The 24,906-nt window shown below is 39.2% G+C and overlaps 1 long non-coding RNA gene across 1 annotated transcript; it reads left to right on the top strand.

Annotated features, from left to right (window-relative positions):
* The first annotated feature begins 6,016 nt into the window (after positions 1-6,016).
* LOC146601512 (uncharacterized) lies at positions 6,017-24,264 on the top strand. Its single transcript, XR_014895686.1, has 3 exons — positions 6,017-6,092; positions 6,618-7,007; positions 24,240-24,264. It is a non-coding gene; the product is annotated as an uncharacterized LOC146601512 (long non-coding RNA).
* Positions 24,265-24,906: the final 642 nt, after the last annotated feature.

Raw genomic sequence — 24,906 nt, 5'->3', positions numbered from 1 at the left:
GCAATTTTAGCTGCACAGTACTCGCCCCAGCTCATATGTTTAGTTTTTGACTGATAACTCAGCTGCAAAAACAGATTCAGTTATCTGTGAGAAATTTGCTGATAGTACACATGGCTGGATCAGGTTCTTCGAAACACTATTGTTTTCTTAGGAGATGCACTAATTCATCTCTGGAGTGGATATAGCTTGATCCTAAAAGGTTAATGAGCTCAGAATGAGAGGGGAAGGGAAAGGTGAAGATTTTTGAGTTGTGTAATTTTAGATGTTAAGTGGAGAGGAATTCTGGAGTCTGTCCAGAAAACTAAGTGGCTTAGCAGAGACTAAATGAGCTACTTTCAGTAAAACTGGGTTATTGCTATATAGTAATTGCAAACATAAAATCTGCTCTGTACTCACTGAAGTCATCAGTTATTGTTATCTTCCCCTAGTAGTGTCTTGCATAGGAGAAATCCCTATTACAAGAGGCAAAAAGATTAAAGTAGTAGTTTTGCTGTTTTATACTAGATGCATTTGGGGAGGAGGGAAAGATGTTACAGTTAAGTAGATTAGTAGCTGATCCATTTTAATATGGACCTTTGGTAATTAAAGGAGGAGTAACGTACCTCTGTTCATAGGAGGTGAAGACCTGATAAGCTGTCCAGCAAGAAAGTTAGGATTGCCACTGTGTGTCTGTTAAATGTCATGTGGAAGAGGTGCTGTGTCCTGCCGCATGGGAAAGCATTTCCTTCTCCTTTTATAGAAGATTGGATGGGGCTCAGAGAAGACCAGCCTGCTGGTCATAGAGGGAGACTTAGTGTGAGGAACTTCTATGTCTAAGGGCGTTGTAGCTGCTAAAATCTGAGGTTTATGTCAGGAAACAGTAAATGGTATGATGAGCACTTTTTAAAGTGTTGAAAGGTTTGATAAGTCCCTTCCCCCACCCAAATGCTTAGCTATACTTAACCACCAAATTGTTGGAGAACCCCTCTCCAGAACTAGAGGTTCCTGTCAACTTAGCTGATTCCTTATTAACAAAGCATATCTGGAAAACCTGATCTAAGGAAAGAGGCTAAAATGTGATCTATATTATCAAGTGGTTTTGACAAAATAAGATGAAGTAAATTCTGTTTTATAAAATCTTAATAAAATATTGTGAAAGACACAGGTATTTTGCCCTGTATTGAAAGGCATAATGAACATGATTTTTGGAGACTTTATTTGAAAGAAATGTTCATTTAAAGCTGTGGTAAAGTCTATGTCAGCACTTCTAAAGCTGCTGGTCATCTCTTAAAAGTAAATACCACATCTCACCCAGAAGGTGTAGATTTATTTCACAGAGTTGTTTTGGTACTGGTAATGCAAGAGTGAAGGTAGTTAGTTCCTTCTGATGCTAAAACCAACTGGAAATGGTCTGAGAGTGCCTCCGTGGAGTAGAATGCTACTATAGTGTCTGTACTATCACATAGTGACAGGGATTATTCCTGAGCCCTGTAACTTGATCATGGCACTGCTGAATTCTTAGGGAGGTGCTTGGCAGTGATTTGTGGCAAGTAGTGCTTTACTAAACAATTCCTGAGCTGGGCCTAGAGGTTCCTTTGGACCACCCTCAATAGCAATTTAGATGGGGCTACCTTGCTTTGGAGGTGAGGGGAGATTAAAAGTATGAGTGYGTACTGTTCTGTGTTAATTGACCTTACTGCTGGAAGGTGCTCCTGTGAACATTTAATTTAACAATATTAGAGCTGACTTTTTTCCAGTTTTCCTTATGTAACACCACAGTCTTCAGTGGATTTTAACTCCCTCAGGAGAGACAAGTATCTCAGGACATGACTTCCAGTGAAGACTTAATTTTACGTTGGATGCTGGGGTCATGATATATACCTTCACTTTCATCTCTTACTGGATGTTGTTATTTGGTTATTTAAAAATAACATAAATAAACCATAATGTGAAGTTCCATGATGATGTAATTCATGAAAATCTTAGTCTTGCTTATAAGCAATGCTCAAAAGAGATGCTATTTCCAGCCACAAAACACGCCATTTTTTTTCATTATCTCATTGTTCTGGTATGACACGTGTACTTTTGGGGACTGGATCCTCTCTTCAGGCAACTTGCTATTGAGATTTTGTGTAGTGGCTTCCAATATGTTGCAGTATTGGGGTAAATTACAACTTCTCAGAAACTAGTTTTGTTACCAGAGAATTGCAGGCATTTGGTGTCCCATTTACTGACATCTGATATGACAAGATTAAGCATTAACGTGTCTCTGCATGAACAGATGTTGAATTTCTTTTTTTTAAAAGAGACTGTGCATGAGATTTGACATATGAATTCTGAAGAAAAGTGAAATCTTGACTTTTTTGTTATTTTTGTTTTTCAGTCAGCCCTTTTACAGAGAAAAGGTGTTTTTTATTATTATACATGAAGTGGATGATTAGTGCATATAAACCTGTACTCTAAGTAGCAAAACTGTAACAATTATTGCTTTCCTAGATCTGTAATTTCTTTAATTTGGTATTTCATCCGAAATATAAGAAAGTAAATCTAGTGCCTTTCTTGTACCCTTGTGGATCATTGAAGCATATACTTTTTATCTGATTTTCATTCAGGAACTAAGAGATTTGTTGAAAGTGGAACTCTGAAAGTTCTGAAATGCTGGTGAGTTTTAAGCATCTTTCAGGTCTGTAGCTGTTACAAGATTATGAATAGCTGTTTGCTAAACTTTACTAGCCCAGCTGTCTCTAATGTATCTGCATTTCATGTCTAGTTGTCAATTTACCGGAGGCCTATTATATGAAACTCTAATTTCAGTGATAAATGGATTTCCTTCTGACTTTGAGTGAATTCTTCATTCTTCATCTACAATTTTCTTTAACCAAACGTTTTCTTAACTGATATTCGTGAGGGTGGATTGTAGGGTGCCTTCAAGATGAAAGTGTCATTCAGATGTTGTGATGCTTATTAAGTGGCAATTAAGGTGGTGGTAACTTCTAATATGCCTGACCAGGCTGGTATGCATGACAGGTGTTCTTCAGAGCAGTGTATGAAGTGAAAGTTTGTATGCATATTTTTCGGTGTCCTTTCTAATTTTTGCACAGCTTGGAAATTAGCTGAAGACAGAAAGAAGCAATAATATCCAGGGGAAAAGAGTATATGTCCTGAATTAACAGATAAATGTCTATGTTTTTCTTAGGTCAGAAAATGTTGCTTAATATGGCTGTAGTATTCTTACAGCAAGTCTGTTTCTACCTGCTGTTCTCCTTATTGTCAGAACTTTGTGTTAAATTCCTTTGGCTGACTTTTGAGCTCATCCATGACCTCGACTGAACTGGCACGGCATCACCAGAAGTGTACGTGGGTGCAGGTCCCAGGATGCAGAAATGAAATCTCTGTCATATCTGTAGGTTTACACACCAAAGATCTAACTCAGAAAAAAAAGAAATGGTTCCATGCCAAAGATGATTAGCAAAGGCGTTTCACTGTGTTTCCACAAATACCTTAGGCCATTAGGCATAGACGAAATAGGCAGCTGCCTCCAGGCATCTCCATGGCACTGGGAGCAGCAAACCCAGCAGCATCTGGCTAATATAGAACTAGTATCCTTCAATCAACTACTTGAGTGTTTTATATTATTATCCGTAAAGTGGGTGGTCAGCACATATAAACCTGTACTCTAAGTAACAAAACTGTAACAATAATTATTGTTTTCCTAGATCTATGATTTCTTTAATTGGGTATTTCATGCAAAATATAAGAAACCCTAAACCGTAGAAAATCTGTGCCTACTAGGGAGGCAGGCAATGGGAGAGGAGGGATGCTGTAACTTTTGAACTGTGCCCTTCCCTTCCCTTCCCTTCCACTCAATGCTACCATATATAGCTTTCTAAAAAAAACAGCTTGGAGTTTTAAATGGAAAAAAAATTATTTGTTTTGGTATGGATTTTACATAACTGACAACAGAAATTTGGCAGTTGACAGTGTACTGGCCTTTTTAATTGATCTCTTAGCACCAGGTGCACAGTCTGCGGTTGACAGATTGAACTGTTGCCAAGAAGTACAGCTGGAAGATACCTGCTGTTACAGTGCTGCATGTGCAAAGACAGCCTGGGACATGTGCTTTTGGAAGTGCGTGTCTCTGAGCCCACTCATTATTTACTGCTAGCCACCACAGACAACTTCTGGGCGGTATCTCAATTGCTGTTTGCAAGTCTGGCTCCTGCTAATTTCACTCTTCACTTTGGTGGTATCTTGGTTATTTATTGCCTGTCAAATTCAACAGGAGATGAGTTAGACTCATCTTGACAGAATGGGAAAATTCTGAGAGAGAAAATGTCATCTCTCCACATTTTGCTATCATTTGACTTTTCCAGAAAGCCCCAAGGCATGTCTGATTATCACTAGAAAAATCCTAATTATAGAGCTCTTAATACACAATGACTATTCTAAACAGAGCATGTTCTCACCAAACATTTTATTAGAACTCAGTTCTGTGCAAATACTTTGTTTATAATAAGAATTTGAGTGATCCTTAGCAAATTAAAAAAAAAGTCTCTTGCATATGGCAAATACGGTAGCATGATTAAGTCCCTTCTACAAATGCAACAAAAGAGACCCATATATTTTTAAGGTATGTATTTTTAGCATGTAGTGTTACTCCTACCATCAGATTTTGACTTTAGGAACTGTTAATAGATTGTAGTTTTTCGGACTGTTAATTCTTGGTGCTAAAAAGCCTTGAAAATAATTAAACAACAGTAAAGTTTAGATTTTTCAATTCTGCTAATCTCAGAACACATCCAAAAGCATTTAAGTTTACAATCATGTACTCAAACATTGATTGAACTACTACAGTTAGTGTCTGTGTATAGTATTACCATTTCTGTCTTGCTCATTTATGTTAAAGTGTTTGACATGTTTGACATTTAGATTTCAGGGGATGGATCAGGAAACTTCGTGAAATAGTTCTGAGATACTAGCATAAACAAGGCAAAGTGATGGTATGTCACAGTTTGATTGGTATAGACATGCACTGGTATTCAGCATTTCTTTGGTTTAAATAGAGTATTCCAGCTGCTTGAGTTTCTGTTCCATTTTATGTAACTTACTATTTTCATTGTGTTAATGGCCCAGTACAATATTCTGACAGATACATATGTCTGATCCTAATCTTGTGTAAATTTTACAGAACTTGAACTTGAACCACAGGATGTTCCACCTGAACGTGAGGGGGAATTTCTTCACTCTGAGAGTGACAGAGTACTGGAACAGGTTGCCCGGAGAGGTTGTGGAGTCTCCTTCTCTGGAGATCTTCAAGGCCCGCCTGGATACAACCCTGTCTAACATGCTCTAGATGACCCTGCTGAGCAGGGAGGTTGGACTGGATGATCTCCAGAGGTCCCTTCCAACCTTACTGATTCTATGATTCTATGACATAAAACAATTTTTGAACAATCTTTTTTTAATAAGCTTCAACTAGAAAACCATAGACAAGTTGACAGCTGCAGGTGTTAATGACTGAATAATTGATAATCCATTAATCAGATTATGACTAGGACTAGGAATTAATTTACAGTCTTTAACAGTCTAGTCCAACTGTGGAATAGAAAGAAGTCTGTGTATATGCATACAAGTATATGTGTACATGTTGCCACATGTATGGCTGTATATTCTATGTATACATGTATGCCCATGTATAAGTGTGGCTATAGGTAAAGATACTGATACAGATATCTCTGTTCCTTGTCTTAATGTTAACTTCTATGTTCTTGCTATGGTAGTGTGAAATATGTGAACGCTACCTCTCTCAGTTGTGCTTCGTTAGTGTTGGTTCAGCATTATTTTAGCTTCAGATAACATAATGTCCCAAAGGCATGTTCACAGAGAAGGGTTCTGCTACAGCAGTAAACCAAGAAAACAATTGCCTCCAACCCACAGATGCAAAAGGAGAAAACGAAAYAACATGGACACCAGGTAGAATCAAGGTTATCGAGGGCAGGCTTCTTTTCTCACCTACCTCTCTTGGGACCAGATAATAACTTCCATTTGTTCTCCACAGATGGGGAAAGCAGCAAAATGCCAGGATTCCTACTACACCTCTCACTCACCCACTGGTAACTCTCTCAGTTGGTCAATTTTGGTTTTCATTGGGATTTATACTTCCAAAACAGGCAGACGTGGAAAGGTTACATTATGAAGGAGGTTGAGATACAGATTTGGTTTTCAGCTCACAGTGCCTACAGGTGCCTCATATATTTCAKTCACAGTTTCCTATCTGTAAAATGATGTGATGTTCTTTTCTTACTTATGCTCTTTTGTTTATTTGCTTGTTTTAAGGGGATTTATCCTTACAGAATGATGTGCCTAGCTTTTATTACTTGAGAAATGCACATCTACCGCTGTGTGCATGGTACAGTTAGCTCTGTGGCTCACAAGTCTATTAAGTCCCRGTTCAGGACTTTGCTCTTCCATAACTGCATTGCGCGTCGCTGCCTTGCCTTGTGGGGGATTTCCAAACACATAGAAAATGGCCAGAGAATCTTCTACACTTTCCACATAGCTCTTGCAAAGTATGTGGCAAGCATCCCATCTGGAATAAAAGGAAACCTGTGTGACATTTTTTCTTTATGTCTTCTCAGACAGAGGCTCTGCAGTCCTTGGCAGTTCTCTGGCTTAGTCCCACAGGATGCTGAATGCCTTCTTATGCTTGAGGGATGGAAGCTGAGAGTGCTTGGAGTACTGAGACGTGGTATCAAGTCAGATCCACTTCATGGAGCTTACAGGAAAGAAGCCAGCACATCACAGAATCTGTTCACGTAGCYTTCAGCTTTGATTACTGCAAATGCAGACCCAAATGAGGTTTCTGCACTTTGAATTTCTTGCCAGTTTTTAATTTCAATTGAACAGTAAGCATTTTGGGAGAAGCTCCAAGTCTCTTATCCTTTTGACATTGGACGAATGAATGGACTTAGGCTCTCGATCCTGCAAAGAATCCTGGAAGAACTTCCAGACTGTTGTACAGCCAAAAGGTATATGGACTGCCATTCTGTGAAGATAGTTTTTGCATAGCAAAAATCAAAATACTGCTATTTAACAATAAGTCACTGAAGCTGTTACTAGGTACTGTGATAGTCATGATAATCTTGTTTTTTTTTTTTTTGTCTTAGCTTTAAAGTGTGCATGAAATTAATTAGTGAGAGTCCTACCATGATGTGGGTACTACTTTAAAGTATTATCTTCATCTGTAGTTCTTGCATCAGCACTCTTCCTATAATATTATGAATTTGCACATTGATATATAGGATTGGAATACTGGATTTGCAAGCTTTGTCAGTCAAAATCACATTGCCATCAACACATTTAATGATAACCTATGTCAGTCCCTCTTCGCAGTGTTCTGTTGTCTGYTGTGTTAATTGCAGAACACAGCATCAGTGCTCATTGGCAGCAAGTAAGAGTGAAAAATATCTTTGCTGTTTACAGCCAGACTGTGGCATATTCCAAAAGCCATGAGATATTGGCCATCTCTTAGTGCTTGTGGATATGTGGGAAGGAGTAAGTGTGGTGGTATCATTTCCACTGCAATTGCACAAACTTCTTACGTTTAATGGAAAACTCAAATTTGTCTGCTGGCTTTGGGAGTTTTCCCTGTGTTAGTTTTCTTTTGCACCAGTGAGATGAATCAGCTCACTGAGCCTACAGTTGTACAGGCCAAAATTGGCTCATGGAAGGGTCTGAGGAGTGCTGGAGGTGTGGCTGGAGAGGAAGCAGGACCATATGATCAGGCATAAGAGACAATGAGTTGGAGCGCAATAAAGGGAAAGCCCAGTCTTCCTCTTCTGGCAGCAGTAAGCCCCTGCCTTGGCTTAGCTGCCTGAACTATGGCTTGAAGGGTTGCAGAAAGAGCCTGAGACACTGTAAGGGAAACAAGAGGACTGTGCAGCCAAAACAGGAAGTGTAGGCCTCTTTCCAGCAGCAGTGAGACTCTTAACAGGGTTAATTTGTTCAGCCAGTGGTGCAGAATTTCCCCTGTAATTTTCCTAGGCTGAGAGTGTGTCATTACTTAAGCAAAAAAGATAATGCAACAAATCTGAGCTCAGCTCCGATGGGCAGTGCTCTCTGTTTTCTATAGCAGAAAGGATGTGCCCCTGGTTCTTAATGTGTGTATATATATATATATAGCAGAGACATCTGTCAACTGTGTATTCATTGTCTTACTGTGTCACATCTGCCAGGCGTATCAATTAAGTGAGCATCCTTCCAGCTCCAGTGAGAATTTCTGTGCCTGCAAAATGTGTCAAACCCCAAATCAGGGGGTGCTTTGCAATCAGAAAGTTGAGCAGAATGTACTAGGGAAAAGCAGGAGGGGGGTTGTTTTAGTATTTCTAGGTCTGCTGCCCCAAATGTGCAACTCCATGTTTTTAGAAGTGCTTGCACAATACTGTGTAAAGAGAGGGTGCTGGAGACCAGTCAGACAGTTGGAAACATTTCACTCCTTGTTATCTGTTATTTCCTTCTTTTGGTAATTCTTTAAAGAAATGCTGTCTGATCTTAGAAGTTTCCACTTCTGATCATTTAATGTTCTCCATCTTTCTGAAGCCTGAAGTGCAACATGGTTTTGCATGCACACATGTGAGTGCTTTTTACACTTTAGTAAACACACAGTTGCAGTTCAGTATTTTTACAAACTATCATCAACTTAAAAGGCTGTGCTCTGTATCCAGCAGCCTTTCAAAATGGCATGAAAAAGCAAGAAGCCTTTACTACCTCACAGTGAAATATGCTGTAGGAATGAGGCCCTCTCCTCTAGAATCACCTTTGTCTTAAAATGTGGTATTAGAAGCTTTAGCATCTGAGTTAGTGATAACCACCTGAGGATCAGCTGAGGAATGCAGTAGAGACACACTGTCACGCACGTGCTCTGTGTGATGGGTGGGAAGGCAAAATCGGCTCTCAGCAACTTCAGCAAGTTTTTTTGCTGCTAGAGGTGGCTGGCTGAGCTTGCCCCTTGCGCAAAACAGTGTACCTTGGGACTACTATAGCTTATCGTGGGTAGATAACTGTGACTTCTTAATTTACTAACTGTGACTTCTGTGATTTACTTCTTAATTTACTAACTGTAAATTCTGTGACTGTGATTCTGTGACTTCTTAATTTACTAACTTTTGCTTTAAACTCTGAAAAAAAAGGAAAAGCAATCCTGAAAGTTTAAGGAAGCAAAAGAACTAACGGTGGCTGAAGGCTCAGCTCCCTGATGCATTTTATGTAATTTGAGTATCTGCCTACACATACTTTGGACCTTGAATCCTAACAGTAAAGCAATTCATGGTAACAATCCCTGATAAGGAATGACCAGACCTACAGAGAATATGAAGGCAGACACCAGACTGTTTATATTAGCAGCTTCTGGAAAGGAATTTGATTCTCTGTTGTGTTATCAGTCATAGATTAATTTAACTCTGCTGAAGATTGGCAGTTTGCATAGGTGCAAAATAATATAGTGGGAACGATCAGTCCTAAACTGACTGACAGTCATGCGGAACTAAATGCCTTCTTTGACTTGGTTTCTATATTAACAAGATAAAGGTGCCACATTTCATTGATTTCTTACATTAAATTCATTTGAAACGCTTGTAGTGGGGGTTCATGTGTTGAATAGTTTAATCGAATATAGACTCTTACATAAAGTTAGATTTAAGATCTAGAACTCCCAGAGATTTAGGAGTTCAGGAAAAAGGATTTTATGACAGCTCATTGTAATACAATCTTAACGTCCTTCTTGGACTAGATAACAATTCAGAGTTCAGCACAGGAATTTAATGAAACAGGTTTTCCCAGTGGATTGGCCATGAAACAGTTGCAAATACCCAGCAGCAATAGCCTGTTGAAGAGGAATTCTGGACTGGCACATTCTTAACCTAAAACTTGTTCTCCCTGTCAGGGCTGGGGACTAAAGGGCAGAAGGGTCCTCTCATACAGTTGCAGTGCTGGGTCCAGGACTGGTCGGCATCAGGAGCCCAACTAATGCAGACTATTGTCAATTGACATTGATCTCTTTCTTTCTCTTTTTTTAAATCTTTCAGCCTTGTTATATTAGGTGTAGTATTTCTTGCTATTATTTTTAAAGTTATAGCATCTAAATTTGTGTTCTTAAGTGGAAGTCACAGTTACAGACAAAGTAGAATACCAATTTTATTTTTTTGAATTATGATAAAATGTGAACTTTGAAAATAKGACCAGGGCTTACAGTCATTACCTAAACCAAAGGCTGCCAAACGCACTCCATTCACTGGTTTTATCATTTCCAAATGTTCACACTTTCCAGAACTCTTTGAAATTTTATGTTGAAAACATGGTAAGTCTTGAAAATCAGTAATGAGAATTTACTGATACTATTGATTTTTTTTCCCAAATAGCAGTGGGCAAAGTTCTGGTCCCAATCAGATGTAAGGTTATGCGCCCTATCCCAGCACTAATTATGGCACAAAAATATTTTCACTAAAATGTCTATATGCTGAAAAACTCAGAAACACTGAACATCCAAAAGAAAACAAAACTGGAGCAAACCTGTCCATTACTCTCCTGTGTCAGGGACCGTGGGAACTCTTGTCCTTTTCTCCTTTGTCTTTGCCTGCCTCAAGACTTTTTTGAAATCCATGGAGGCCTTTAAAAATAGCACAACATCCCTGGGTGCCTCTCTGTGTCTTTGCCATGGGAAAAGGATAACTTACCTTCATCTGTGTGGGTTTTTTTAAATATGCACTGTACTAGATAATTTCAGAACAAATTCAATAGACTCTTCAGATTAGTTTAAACAGGCACTGCAATTTGAGCTATTAAAGGTTCTGATGTCTCTCTCATCTTTGTGTGTCTTCATGAGCATCAAAGGCTTACACTATATACCCAGACGTATGTTTGTTTTAGGAGAGTGCGTATGTTGTATGTATGCTCATGCTTTTGTTTGCAGCTGTAGCCCTGTGTAAATTGCTGTTTCTTGCAGTCTCCCATTCATGGTCATGATGGTGGATTATGTGTTTCCTTTCTGGAGGGCTGATGTCATCTAAATTTTGACCAGTTAATTTCTAGATATTTTCAAGGCAGTTGCAACATCTATAACCAAAGAAAAATTCTTTATTTGAGAAAAGGACCACTACACTCCTTTCTGTTGTACCGGCTAACTTGGGAAAGTTAGATGTTTAAGACTCGTATAGTCTTCTCTCAGATGGGGTTATCCTTGTTGAAACCAAGAGGATTAAGATTAATTTACAATGTGAGGTTAAGATCAGTTATGCAGGAAGTAAGCTGCCCAGTCAACCCAGTGCTCTTTAGAGCCTCTGCATCTTGCTGTACGTTTCGGGGCAAAGGAGTCCTGCTCTCAGACCACTCCAGGAATACTGACAGCCTTTACCTGCACCTGTAGAGTCTGGCTTTAGTGTTTGGATTTCCATAGTTGCTTTGGACTAAGACAGCAGACCCCAAATCCCAGACTTCAGCTAGGCATTAGCCTTTGTTTTTCTCTGATTTTAAGCCTGCATTTTAGGAGATAGTTTCTACAATACATTTCCTTTCACAGATCATTTGCTTCAGGTGAACAGCTGCATCTTTGGGGACTAAAGAAGAGGTTAATGGAAATCTGCACATTTGATACTTGGATGGACTTAATTTTGAAGATTCATAAAAAAATGTGTTTTTATGAATCCTGCTTGCATACTGTCTGTCATTTTATGATACTAGATTCTTCTCTTTATTCTAGAACTCTCCTTTCAGCAATAGTGAAATATCTGCACCTTCTTTGTCTTAGCAGACCACAATATTTTTCTTCCTTATCTGTCCTTATCCAAATAATATTGTCATGGCATGAACAGGAAATAAAAAGGTAACCAGGCTGTCTAGTGGCATTTCTGTTTTTTCCAACATTGCAGATGAGAGATATGTCCAATTTATTTATTTCTTCAGCTCTACTAGCAGGAAAGAGTTGCTGTGAACCTAAGGAAAGGACCGGTCTTCTTTAACTTACCATTTAAAAGTTAGGTGTCTGATTTAAGTGATTGTCTAGATTCTCTTCATTAAGTATACAAAGGCAATTTCACAGCTGATCCAGTCCATCCAGAGGTGAGGGGACAAATTTTCTTTCTCTCTCTTAACTGCAAACCAGCTGAATGACTACCTTACACTAGAAGTCTCATTTTTTATCAAGCTAGATTTAAACACAATGAATATTTGTCCTGCGCAGGACCCAAAAACTCCTGGAAATGTGACCCTGTTTCTTTCCTTCGGTCCTCAAATGAAGTCTTTAGGGACACTGTTGTTAGGCTAGATCTGTCCTAGCTGAAATTGGAAGAGATACAAGTGAGACTACTTCGTTTATCTCATTAATGGAAAAATAAAAATTGCATGAAGAATAATAGCCTAAGGGAGTGTTTATGATTTTCAGTTCAATTTTCTCTTGAACGTGCACCTCTGTCTTCATCAATATAATCAGAATTTTATGTAAAACTTGTCATGCAGTAAAATCRCAAAAATCCCTGCGACTGAATGCTCTGGGCATTGCTCTCTCCTTATCTAAAAGGGTTTATAAGTATTCAGTTATTATCACTATTTTTCTAGTTGATGCAGTTCAACAATTCTTCTACTTTCAAAACCAGCGTGTTAGAGTTAAGATACTGAGCAATAACAACACTTTCAGGCATTATTGRTAAATTTAAGTGCTGCTTTAAGACAGTGTAAGGATTAGCTTTCCTGACTGGGATACCTGTGAGAGGGTAGACAGATTATTCAAGGATGAGAAAATACTAAACAACAATTGTAACAGATGAAAATAGTAAATCTGACTTGATAGAAATCAGAAGATAACTTTATCCTGAAATACATGTGCACTGCCTGTGGAGACAAAAAAATAAATAGATCAGTAAGTTAGATGCACCTTTTCCACAAGATGACACAGTGCTAAGACAGAGGAAAACAGGGATAGATTTAAAATACAGAATAGACACACAGAGAATACTTATTCAGCCCTCATCTCTCTGGCAATGGAATGATATTCTCCTATGTTTTCAAGTGGAGATTTGGGACCAGGCTACCTCAGACGTAAAGGGACAAACTTTGAGTTCAAGTCTGGACTTAAGTTTTGGGTTTGGCTCATAAACTTCCTGTAGTAGAGGACACTGTATTAATTAGTACTTGTGTGACAGTCACGATGGTCTAAGGACATAAGATTTGCAGGGAGAAGTGATATTGGTTGTTCAGATGAACAAAGAAAGAAAGGGCTTTTTGGGCACACAAGCCCTTCTTTCAGAGTCAACCATTTCAAGCTAAACCATGGTAGGAGAAGTTGCTTTGAGAAGAGTTTACTTTGAGCTGTGAATATTATTGGCATTGGTGAAACAGGAGGAGTGTTAGCAGTGGAAGAACAGAAGTGTCTATGTCTGTGGGACAAAAGAAGAAACTAAGAGTTTTTAATTACAGATCAGCAGTATGTTTGTACAAGCTGAGGTGCAGAGAGGCAGTAGTAAAACAAGTAGTTATGTGGCGCTCTGAAGGTGTTCGTTCAGTTCCCTGATCTGTTGCTGATTTCTTGTGTGCAGCAGAGGAATACTTAATCTCTCTGTATGTTGGTCTCCCACTTATAAAAGGGTGATAGCTTATACATCTCTCCAGGAAGACTGGATGCATTAAAGGCTGTGACCTATGTGTATTGGAACATCTTGGATGGATGTTTTCTAAAATCCAAAGTAAATGCAAGGGTAGTCAAATAAGTTGCTAAGTCTCTGAAAGGAAATGTTCATTTTATATATTTATTTTACAAAGGTTGGTGAATTAATGCTTTGTTTTTCATTGGTGCTTGCACTATGGTATATGCCTTAGTAATTGTAGAAAGTTGAGCCTACAAGATTCATTACCTAACTGGGGAAGGATATTTGCAGCAAAGGTAAAAGAACAGGGACAAAAGCATAGATACCGGGGTAATTCCAGTTTTGTCTGGCTTCTCTGAAGAAGTTGTTGATCAGGAAGTTCAGAGGACAAATCAGAATCTACTTATTARCAAATCCACTTCCAAAGGCTGGCATACATGATATTTTTAAGAGTCCAGTCTAAAAGCTCTTTTTTAGCTAGTAGAGCTGTGCAAACATTGAGACAATTATGCTTTTAGRTGGAACTCACTGGGCTGATCGTTTACCAGCTAGACTAAACAGTTCTGTAGTGAAAAAGCTAAGTTTTAATTTGAAAAACTGCATCTAAGCATCACAGCAATATATTGCTTGTAATTATTCTGAAATGAGAATATTGTCATTTATGTAAGCTGTGCTTGCATTTGCTAAGTTGAACCATGTGGAATTGTATTTGAATTCTTTGCTTATGAAAAATAGTAGTGTTCTCCTGATGTTGGGGGGAGGGAAGAGAGGGAGAACTTTTTGGCAACAACTCAGAAAGCTAACTGACCTTTTTCYGAGACTAACTCTAGAAAATTAGAGTGCCTGTGGGTCACTATGGCATAGTTGGAGAAGCCTGTGCAGAGAGACTACATTGCGTTCTCAGAGCAGCAGCTGACCATGGGTAGCAGACTGCACTCTTAACTCCTTAAAGACAGATTATAACCTTCTCTTTCCTAARCAATGGGATTAACCTACCATGAAAATAGTGTCACGTGGCCTATTAGTCCTTTCTCTCCAAGAATTTGTACTCAGGGTCTTCTGGCTGAGCTAACATGAGCAGTGTACACCATTACATTCTTCTGGGTCAGTCTAGAAAGATGGACCTCTAGAAACTGGGACAGCCTGGGGGACAAGCTGTTATCAAAACTAGGGCATTTCAATAACCCCACTGAAACCTTCTTRAAGTAAGATTAGTTGTTGCTCATTAGGAAGAAATGCAGCTCTGCCCACCRAGAAAAGATTTCTATCTTCTTTTTCAAGGCTGTATGCTGGTGTAGTTGAGCACAGCCAAACTAGAAATAAACTGCCTTTCTCAAATCGTCCTTCTGTAATTTGTTCCAAAAAACTGAAAGTGTGTGTCAGTGCTTATAATTAGATGCATGGGCACAATTCATATGACTATCAGTGGAGTCTGGGCAATCTGCACTACTTCTGACACCAGAAATAGACCATCAGTATGTTAAAAGACTCTGGGCTGTGGGTTGCAGTTCAGGTGATGCCCCAGAATATTGCAGGGCTGTGGTAGGTCAGGCAATGAGGTGAGAAAAAGGTCTGATATACCTTCTATACTGATTTCCACGTGCCCCAAGGGTGTTGGTGCAGACTTTCATTAGACTTTTTTTTTTTTTTTGTGCTATTCCTTCCCACCTCACAGCAGTAATTCAGAACTTGCTCTTTCTTGGCTTCTGGTCACAGAAAGGACTGACAGGATCAATAGAAATAACATTTCACAATCACTTGAATAATAAAAAGCGATGCTTGGCAGGAAATGCAAAAGACTTGTGTTCAGTATAGCCCAAATTTTAAAGGCACTTAGGTGCTTAAAGACATAGGTAGGTACTTGGAGGAAAAGTAGCTGTATGCCCAACTCCAKTTTTTTTTAATGAGTCTTACGTGCCTCACCATCTCTTAAAAAGCCTGATAGGAACATATGTGAGGCCTTTACAAATCTGGTATGATGTCACTATTGAAAATGAGACTTCATTGCAAAACTAATTTGACATTAAAACAATCTGTGGATTGTATCAATACCCTCAACCTTTTAGTGGGCTCATCTCATTCACACTGAGTAGGTGATCTGGAAAAAAAAGTGTTTCCTGGTTAGTCAGAGGATAATTATATGTTACAGCTACAGGCTGGAATTATGCAACTGCATAAATGGGAGAGACGAGGAATGGAAATATATATTATAGCATTGAAAAGAAAACACCAGGTCTGGTTTTGGGAGCACTGCAGAGAGTGCCCATGCTTTAGTGCTACTGTCAGAGGGGAAGTGGACCTCAGTTTTGAAGAATCTCCTAGTGGCTTGAAGCTAACATCATGTAACATGGACCTGTGCATGGGACATGGTGCTGGCGCAAGGAAAACTGGGATTCTGCCCCAGTACCTGACTTAGAACAAGACCACAGGTACCCTACTGCTCTTGGTGAGTCCAGCATCTCCTCCCTCGGGAGGTGCATTGAGCTCTCAAAAGAGGCTAGCTAAGAGTCACCGTAGCATGGCCAGCTGTGTAYGAATCAGAAGATAAGAAGCATGAACATGTAGTCAATGGGATGAGGTGCATCATCAGCCAACAGCAAAGTGAACCTGCGCTCTCCAGGATTTTATGCTCATGCGTAGTTACTCACAAGCACACATATGCATCCTTTCCCCCCCTGCAAGGCACCTCCCTTGCATATGGTATTTCCATTACTATGGGGAGTAGAACAAATGTTGGACTATAAATATGAATTTTGAAGCTAGAAAAAAGAGCTGTCGTGATAATGATGCCAGTAAGCTGTATGGTTTCTTAAATGTTTTTTGAAAAGATAAATGATAAGCAGTTATGGAAGTGGGGAGGGAAGGCCATTGAAAGCAAACTTCATTGAAAGAAGATTAAAGCATGAGTATACGTAGGAAATGGTGTTTGGTTTTCATTCTTTCAGCAGGAGTTGCTGAAAAGGAAAATACTGAAATCTGAAACTCAGGCAAACTAATCAATATTCAGCTGAAAAATAACGCAAATGCTAACAAACAGCATGTTGATAATGGTAATTAACAAGATCATAATGACAATCATGCTGGTTTCATTCATTAATTAGGTTGTTCTAATTAGAGTTCTGTATGATTCTGAGCCACCTGCGAGGTTTTGACCTCAGAAATCTCTTGTTTCCCTGACACAGAGATAAGGAGAGGGGCTGAAATATTGTAACACTATAGCTAATTACTTAGCTGCTTCAGGTTGCCATGGGTGCAAGGTGTGCTACCAAAGGTCCATCTTATTAGTGAAAACAGTGGATGTGTACGTATGGAGTTTATGAAATTTTTTGGACAAATTCATTTGTCTAAAATGAATGTCATAGCTTATTCATTTTAAAAGAAATGTACTTCAGGTGAAAAATCTATACAGAAGTTAATTAATAGTTTTAGCTATAAACAAAAGGAAAAATGAAAGCTAAAGAACTGTAGGGTATCTTTTAAAACAAAGTATTGCAATACTGTGTTTCAACATGCCATTCTTCTTCAGAACTTTCTATATGTGCACTTTAAAAAGAGCACAAGCCCTCCCTCCCACCAYTGTTAGTGAAACGTTTCGTTTTTGGATAAAACAAATATGAGAAAATTATTTTTTTTCTTACAATTTTTACCTTGACCAAAGCACAGAAATCAGAGCTGTGTTTGCTTGTGTATGTGTATTCAATTAAACCAAGACAATAAAGAGGGACAGTTTTGAAAAGGAAGATAGCAAGTGTAGAAGGTGGTGGTGGTTTAGCTGATGCCTTTTTTGTTTTGATTCCTTTTTGACATTTAATGTAGATCAAACCAAGCAATTAGCTATTCTTGGTTAGCTGTCTTTGTCTGTTATCTCACAGGGACTACCAATATATTCCTTTGAAATACTATAATGCAAAAAATCATTTTCCACTTTTTTTACTTGCTTTGTGTTTTCATATAATTGCATTTACAGGAAGTGCAAAACACTCCCATAATGACAATCTGGTGCATCTCTTTAATTCTAAGCAACAGAGCAAATCTCTTTCCATTTCGAAACCAATCTTCCAACAAATCATTTACAGAAGTATATATATATGTATCTAAACATACGCATGTGTGCGCGTGTGCACACACACACACACACACACACAATAATTAATCTGGAATTTTAATACTACATTTTAAAAATGACGGTATTATTAGGTCATGCAACATTTATACAAAGATTTAAACTCTGTGGTTTGATACAGTTTACATGCGTTTGATAGTCTTAGATCCATGTGGAAAGAGAGGAGAAATGAGAAAAGAAGAACAAAATCTTTTTCAATATAATTAAAAAATGAGCAAATTAATTAATCTTCAGGCAATATTGCAGTATTGCTTGACTGCACTGTGAGTAGGTCACTGATCTGGTATGCGCAGAAATTATGGGGAGGTTGGTCTGAAACCTAACAGCTATGTGACGAGAGTTTAGAGTTTCTACAAAAAGTTGTTTGAATGCTCACAGAATAATARTGTCATTCCCAAAGACAATAATCTCTGCTGTTTGGCAAATTAGAGCAATAAAGTAGGTAGGAAATGTATGTTTGAAATTGAGTTGAGCTCATGATCATCTATGTACCGAAAAAAGGAGTAAGCAATGACTTCTGAGATCTGGAAACTTACTTTTGTCTGGTGCCACAGCTTTGACTGTCTCTAACACTCATCCAGACAGAATGTAAAAACATGTAAAAACACCATTATTCTGATTTGAGAGAAGAAAGTTTACTTCCTTTTGCACTGAGGTAAATGATCTTTCATGGCCTTTACTCATGGGAATCTGACACTGGGATTTGATTCAGTCCTTATGGAACAAGGAGGGTCTTTCTGGCTACAGCCCAGCACTGTAAGCAGCTATGTCTAGCAATTTCCTCTAGAAAATGATTAAGTTTCATCTTAAAATCTGTCTTCTGAGTTCAGGAGAGTTCTGAGTTCTATGGGAAAGTAGTTCCATAGCTCCCATTTTTCTGGATTATGTTTATTTACTGCCATTTTGTGCCCTTTTGCTCTCGTTCCAATATCATCTTTTAGTGTAAGAGCTGTTATTTTTGATGGAGAATTAGATACCAGTTTTCTCCAGTGTTCTTACTGAAAGCAATCCTYCTCCCTCCCTGCTCTGCCTGTGGCAGACTTCAAATGTTTGAAATCAGGTGTGATTTTTCTATATAAAGCACAAGCAATAGTGTAATAAATGAACAAGAAAAAATAGTTGGACAACTCAGTGGGAGAAAAAAATATATGACACCCCTCCCTCCCTGCTCTGCCTGTGGCAGACTTCAARTGTTTGAAATCAGGTGTGATTTTTCTATATAAAGCACAAGCAATAGTCGGTGTAATAAATGAACAAGAAAAAATAGTTGGACAACTCAGTGGGAGAAAAAAATATATGACACCACTATGACTTGTATGATCCGTTCTTCAGTTCTTGGCAAAAAGAGTTTTAAGTTGACTAGACTTCTAACTGAATTCCTCTTTTTTCTCCTCTCTCACCTCTGTTCCTACATTTCTCTCCCGCCACTTGAGTACATCATGAACTAAAACTGCATTTTTTGTAGCATCAGTTAAACATGTTTGCATTTGGTTCAGAGCACACTTTCAAAGTGAATCTTGTGGTTGCCCACAGTTACTACAGTTTGTTTCGTATCACGGAGTGGTCTCAGACCTCATGAACTGRATTATTTTAAGAGGAAATTAAACTGGAAAATGTGCTCCAGCAATACAGCATTTCAGCCACTCCTCAGGGCTCGCACTTCGGCTCCTGTAGACATAGGTTTAGTGTTCTGCCCAGGCTTCCCTGGGTATCTGAGGGGGCAACATAGGTAGGTCAGAGCTGCACAATGCTTTCCTTACCGTCTGTTGACTCTACATCATGATAACCCTTATAATACCTTGACATTCATCTGTATCATGCTTAGTTTTCTACAATGTTTGTCCTACATTTGGGGAAACAAACAAAACTACCTTGAGCAGAGCAAACTGAATATTCTTTCTGTGTGTGAATGACAGAAGCACAGTGCTGTCTGGTAATCAAGGTCAGGAACCAAAAAGGCATTTTCTTTCCTAAAATGGATTTCACTGGGTGGTATCCCATGGTTACCTAGTGACTCATGAATACCAGTCTGGGGATAAAGAAGACTATTGTATTGGTAAAACCTACACTGAGATAGGTAGATTAATATTTACAGGCTTTAGTTAATAGAGCAGATTTAAATCCTTCATTTGCATATATTGACTTTTCTTCTAGGTGTTGTAAGCCTGAAGATTTCTGTCTTTAAATCTTGCTTATTAGCTTAAAAATACTCTCTTTTAACAATAAGAGTAGCAYGCAGATTGATTATCTGGATTTTGTTAACAGCATGGAGTAGGATTGAGTCACCTTTTTGTTCGTATTCCTCATTCAAGGCCAGCTTTGGTTGTTGTCTCTATATTTGGAGACCAGGGCTCATCTTAGTGTGATATTCAGGACCTGATCCTGCAAAGAGATACTCAAGCACAAGTAACTGAGAGAGTTAGAATCATAGAATCATAGAATCAGTAAGGTTGGAAGGGACCTCTGGAGATCACCTAGTCCAACCCCCCTGCTCAAGCAGGGTCACCTAGAGCATGTTAGACAGGGTTACATCCAGGCAGACCTTGTAGATCTCCAGAGAAGGAGACTCCACAACCTCTCTGGGCAACCTGGTCCAGAGCTCCATCACTCTTATAGAGAAGAAATTCCTCCTCACGGTCAGGCGGAACTTCCTGTGCTTCAATTTCTGCCCATTGCCTCTTGTCCTGGCATATGGGACAACTGAAAAGAGTTTGTCCCCGTCCCCTTGACTCCCTCCCTTCAGGTACTTACACACATTGATGAGTTCCCCCCTCAGTCTTCTCTTCCCCAAGCTGAGGAGGCCCAGCTCTCGCAGCCAAATTGTTACTTTGGCAGTTAAATTATTACTTTAGAATTACTACACTTGTAGTGATCTGACTTGAGAAAAAAATGGTACATTTTGAAGGAATATTTGAAATAAATAAAAATTGTATTAGCAGCTGATTAGTTAGTCTAACAATCTGTGGCCTGTGGCTCTAGTCCTTCATGTTTATCAGCCTGCTTTTCCCATGCYTTTGTGAAGGATATGTGAGGTAGAGTTTAAATTAAGATTTGAGATCTTGGTGCATGGGCAGCTTTTGCAGTTAGCCTACCAGTAATGACAGGGTTGTTCGTAGTGTTAATAAAACAGTGAAGGCACCCTGAAGCAATAATACTTCATATTTTGATCAATGGGGGCCTTAATCTAATTTCATTATTAAATGACTGCCACTTCTAATGAAAATGTGTCCCAAGTGCACTACATCTTCAGTTCATCTTCAGTGAACTGCAGTGTTATATTATAGCTAAACCAGTCTTTTTTCTTCCAGTTTATATAAACTCATGGACTTGAGAGGGAAAGGAGTAATTAAAAAAGGTATGAATATGAAGGTTGATGCATAAGGAGGACAAGGATAAGGAAGTTGATGTTCCATGTATATCCACATTTATATAACTTCTGCAAATGTAATTCATCCTTGCATGCAGATAATGTAATCTGGGTGATTGTATGGCTCTCTCTAAAGTATCTTAGTTATAATTATTGCCCAAGGTAATAGCCTAGCTATTTTGATACTCTTTTATGAGTCTTAAGATCTAGTCTGCATTTCAGACATAGCTTGTTGTATTGCAGATTTGCAGACATAGCATGTTGTTTGCAGATTKGACTCCGTTGTTAATGAAACTTTGTACAAGAAAAGGAAATACCTTTGCTGTCTTGTCTTGTTCATAGTAGGGGCTGGTTGCAAAGACTGAGACATTTTTCAGAGCTTCCCTGAAGGTTAAATGAAAACAAGGCTATTTACCTTCTGCCTGCAAGGCTACTTACCTTCTGCCTGGTCCTTATCCAGTTGGTAATGGCTTCAGAGATGCTGCATGGGCCTGCTAAAGTAGAGATTGGYACACTTTCTCCAAGATATACTTCTGGTTTAAGCCAGCTTTCTTTCTCTCTTTCTTATATTCTTTTTAGTGCAGATTTTATTAATTTGGAGATAAGCTTTTCATCAGAATTTTTTCTTCTTTACATTTAAAAGCTCCTTTTTAGCTACTATAATCCTGCTGGGTTGTAGTTTTTAAATATGTAGTAGACAACTTATTTTCTTGTCTTCAGAACGGGCTGATAGATACATCCTTCTGGGATACTGCTAAGAATTACCTAAGAAAAGCAGGAAGCAGGTGAAAAATAACCCCAAGTGATATGTCAAAGGTAGTGTCTCCAACAGATCCTAGCTGTCCTGCCCATGGGGAAGCTAATTATCACAGCAGAACTATGAAGAGCATTGGATGCATGTAAATTTTGAGAGGAAATTAAAGACAAGTTAGCTGTCTTTGATTCACAAGAAGTCTTTTAATGTGTTTGCTTGTTTCATCACTTACCGAATCTTTTTTTTTTCCCAAGCTGTATGTTTCCTTGCAGTACATCCTACTGCAAACTATACAGTAAGCTGGAAGGTGTGGCAAAGCTTGTGTGCAGTGTTCTGGCAGACATCCTTCCTTTTATTAACAATTTATACAAATGGACAACCCCTGCAGAGCCACCATTTCTGTAGTGTTATTCAGTGACCCTACCCGTGTCTCACCAAGTCAAACTACTGGATTCTGAGAATTTCTGTGCTACGATTGTATGGCCCTTTTCCTGTTTCCAAGACCTCCAGTTTGGGCCAGAGTCAGAAGCAGAATATGAGGCTAGGTAGACTGAAGGTGTGACCTGGCATGGCCACTCTTAAATTACTAGCTGAAAGATGAGGTATCTGTAAGAATTTCACTGAATTAATGGTTCTTCCATCCAGAGTGTAATTTTGTGTGTCTTGTGTGCTGCTATTGCTAAGCTCATGGATAAAAATGAATTCTTTGGAATGAGTGATTTTTGGATGATGCGGATTGTGCTTAACAGGACATCTTAAAAGGACCTAATTCTCAAATAACATATGGCACCACTTCTTCGAGAATAAGACCACTTCCAGGTAGCTCAGACTGAACACAGAAAACAGAAGCATACAATTTCCTACAGGTTTCTCAGACTGACATCCAAACTTAGTTGGTGGAAAGCTTTCCTCTTTCTTTGTACACAGTGACTTCTGAGATGCGACCCAGCCATTCTGATTTTGTCAGCCTTTTGGTTACTTATTTTCGGCTGGGCTGTGTTTGATAGGACCAGTTCATAGGCTTTGATTGGTTATGTTTGTATTTGCATTTTTCAATGTTTTGTGAATAAAATCCATGCATTATTTTTAATGCAGCTATTTTAAGAAAGTTTATCACTTAGTGCACAAAGAAATATAGGCTCTGTTGTGCAAGTGATCTTGCAAAAACATACTCGGAAATGCATCTGCAGTGGCAGTAGTCACTGAGAACCTAGGGAACTGTGTTGGGAGCAGAAGCTGTGCCGGTGGACTGTATATAGCGAGTTGCTGACTGTAAGTGACAATGCTGAAAGTAGTACTTAGAGGAACTCATACAGGTACTAGGGTCCTGTGCAGCTCCCTATGGTGCCAGGGTCAGGCCTTGTAGCCAGGGCCTGTCCCACCGCTCACAAGGGTGTGGGGCAGCCTCAGCCCCAGCCGTGGACACCATCATGGGGACAAGGATGGGCTGAGGCTGCAGCTTGGGGTCGGGGTTAGGGAGCTGATGGCTGGGCAGGGGCAGAGCCAGGGCAGAACTGGAGCCTGACATTGCTGCAACATTGTGGGGCAGAGACTGACGGCCATGGGATGGGCTGAAATTGGAGCCTGGGGCTGGGCAGGGTGGAGGGAGCCCAGGACCTGCAGGCTGGCTCAGGGTCCTGACAGGAGGCTGTAGTGTTAACAACACTAGCAGAGCAATCAAGAGTTCGGGATTTATGAATACTTGTGGGTAATATACATGCAGTAAATGAGGCTGAAATTTGTTAATACTGAATAACACTATTAATAACTTCCTGAGGTCTAATTAATGCATTTCAGGATGACAACATATAGTAATCCCTCCTTGGAGACCATTCTTGGCAGGGCCCATAGCTGTAGTGAGTGTGTGTGTAGCAGGACAGAATGAAAGGATAGTGGTAAGCTGCTTTTTGTGGTTTATGTGTGTATTCTTTTGCTTAAAAGAATGAGTTTATGCTTTGAATGGAGCACATTGTTGGAATGCAGAGTTCCTTATATGGCTTCTCTCTGAATCTTTCCTCTAAGGATTATCAGACTGTACTGCTTGTTTCCAGTTGTCACTTCTTGCTGTACACCACAGTGTTACACCTACCAGTCTGTAAATGCATCTCTCTGAGCCTTGTGGTCGAAAAAGAGAAGTAGAACAACCTAGTAAAATGCACTGAGTAATCCATGGGTCAGTTGGCTGACTTGAATGAACGCAAACTTCTTAGAGTTTGAAAATTCCAATCTGATTTCAAACAGTTCAAGGCCATGTATTTTTTCAGCTTGGACAAGAACAAGAGCAAGTATATGTGTATATACTTGCTAGAGAGTCAAATCTTAGCTAAATGAGGGGTGTTAGTTTAGTTATTTCTGTTTTATTGCTTTGTTTTTATTTCTTTTCAGCACTGGTTGCCAGCCGAACATGGACGAAGAATTGCTCAAACTACAGAAGAGTCTGCATTATGTTACCTCCAGCAGAAGCACCAGATTTCTGGCTAGTAAGTAAATACATACAATATTTTTAGCTTAGTTCTTCTGCCTTGAGAGGCATATATGAGTTTGAAGAAATATCCAAATGCTTTGAGGCATATCTGAATTCCAGCCCTGAAACTTCTGAAATGTGTCATCACAGCAGTAAACTAAGCAATAGGAGATGCTTGAGAAATGGTTTGACCTGGGCTATCTGTCTGTATACAGTAAGTACTGTGGACTAGTGGGAGTAGCTCTGTAGAGCAAACAGTGGATGTGATGTCTGTAATATACACATTTCAGGGGGATTTACTTTGGACAAGTCTAGTCTAGTCCTGTGGAGTACACATCCATCAGCGACTGGAGTACCATAGGGGGGGCACTCTTGAGATGCTTCTGCCGGAGAAGTTTCATCCGATCAAGTTTGTGTTCTCCAAGACTGCTTTGCTGTGTGAAGCAAAGCATGGTAAGTGGGGACAATTGGGAGATTCACTTCAAAAGGACACTCCTGATCTTAACCAAAATGGTAACATAGATGCACCCATAATCTTTCCCAGTCCATCCTGGGCTTCTAGTAAGGAGTTTAGGAAGCTGCTTCACT

This window comes from Rhea americana, unplaced genomic scaffold (genome assembly GCF_003343005.1).
Source record: "Rhea americana isolate MKP2758 unplaced genomic scaffold, rheAme1 scaffold_100, whole genome shotgun sequence".
NCBI lineage: Eukaryota > Metazoa > Chordata > Aves > Rheiformes > Rheidae > Rhea > Rhea americana.
The sequence above is the reverse complement of the archived record's forward strand: the minus strand, read 5'-3'. Positions and strand labels throughout refer to the sequence as shown.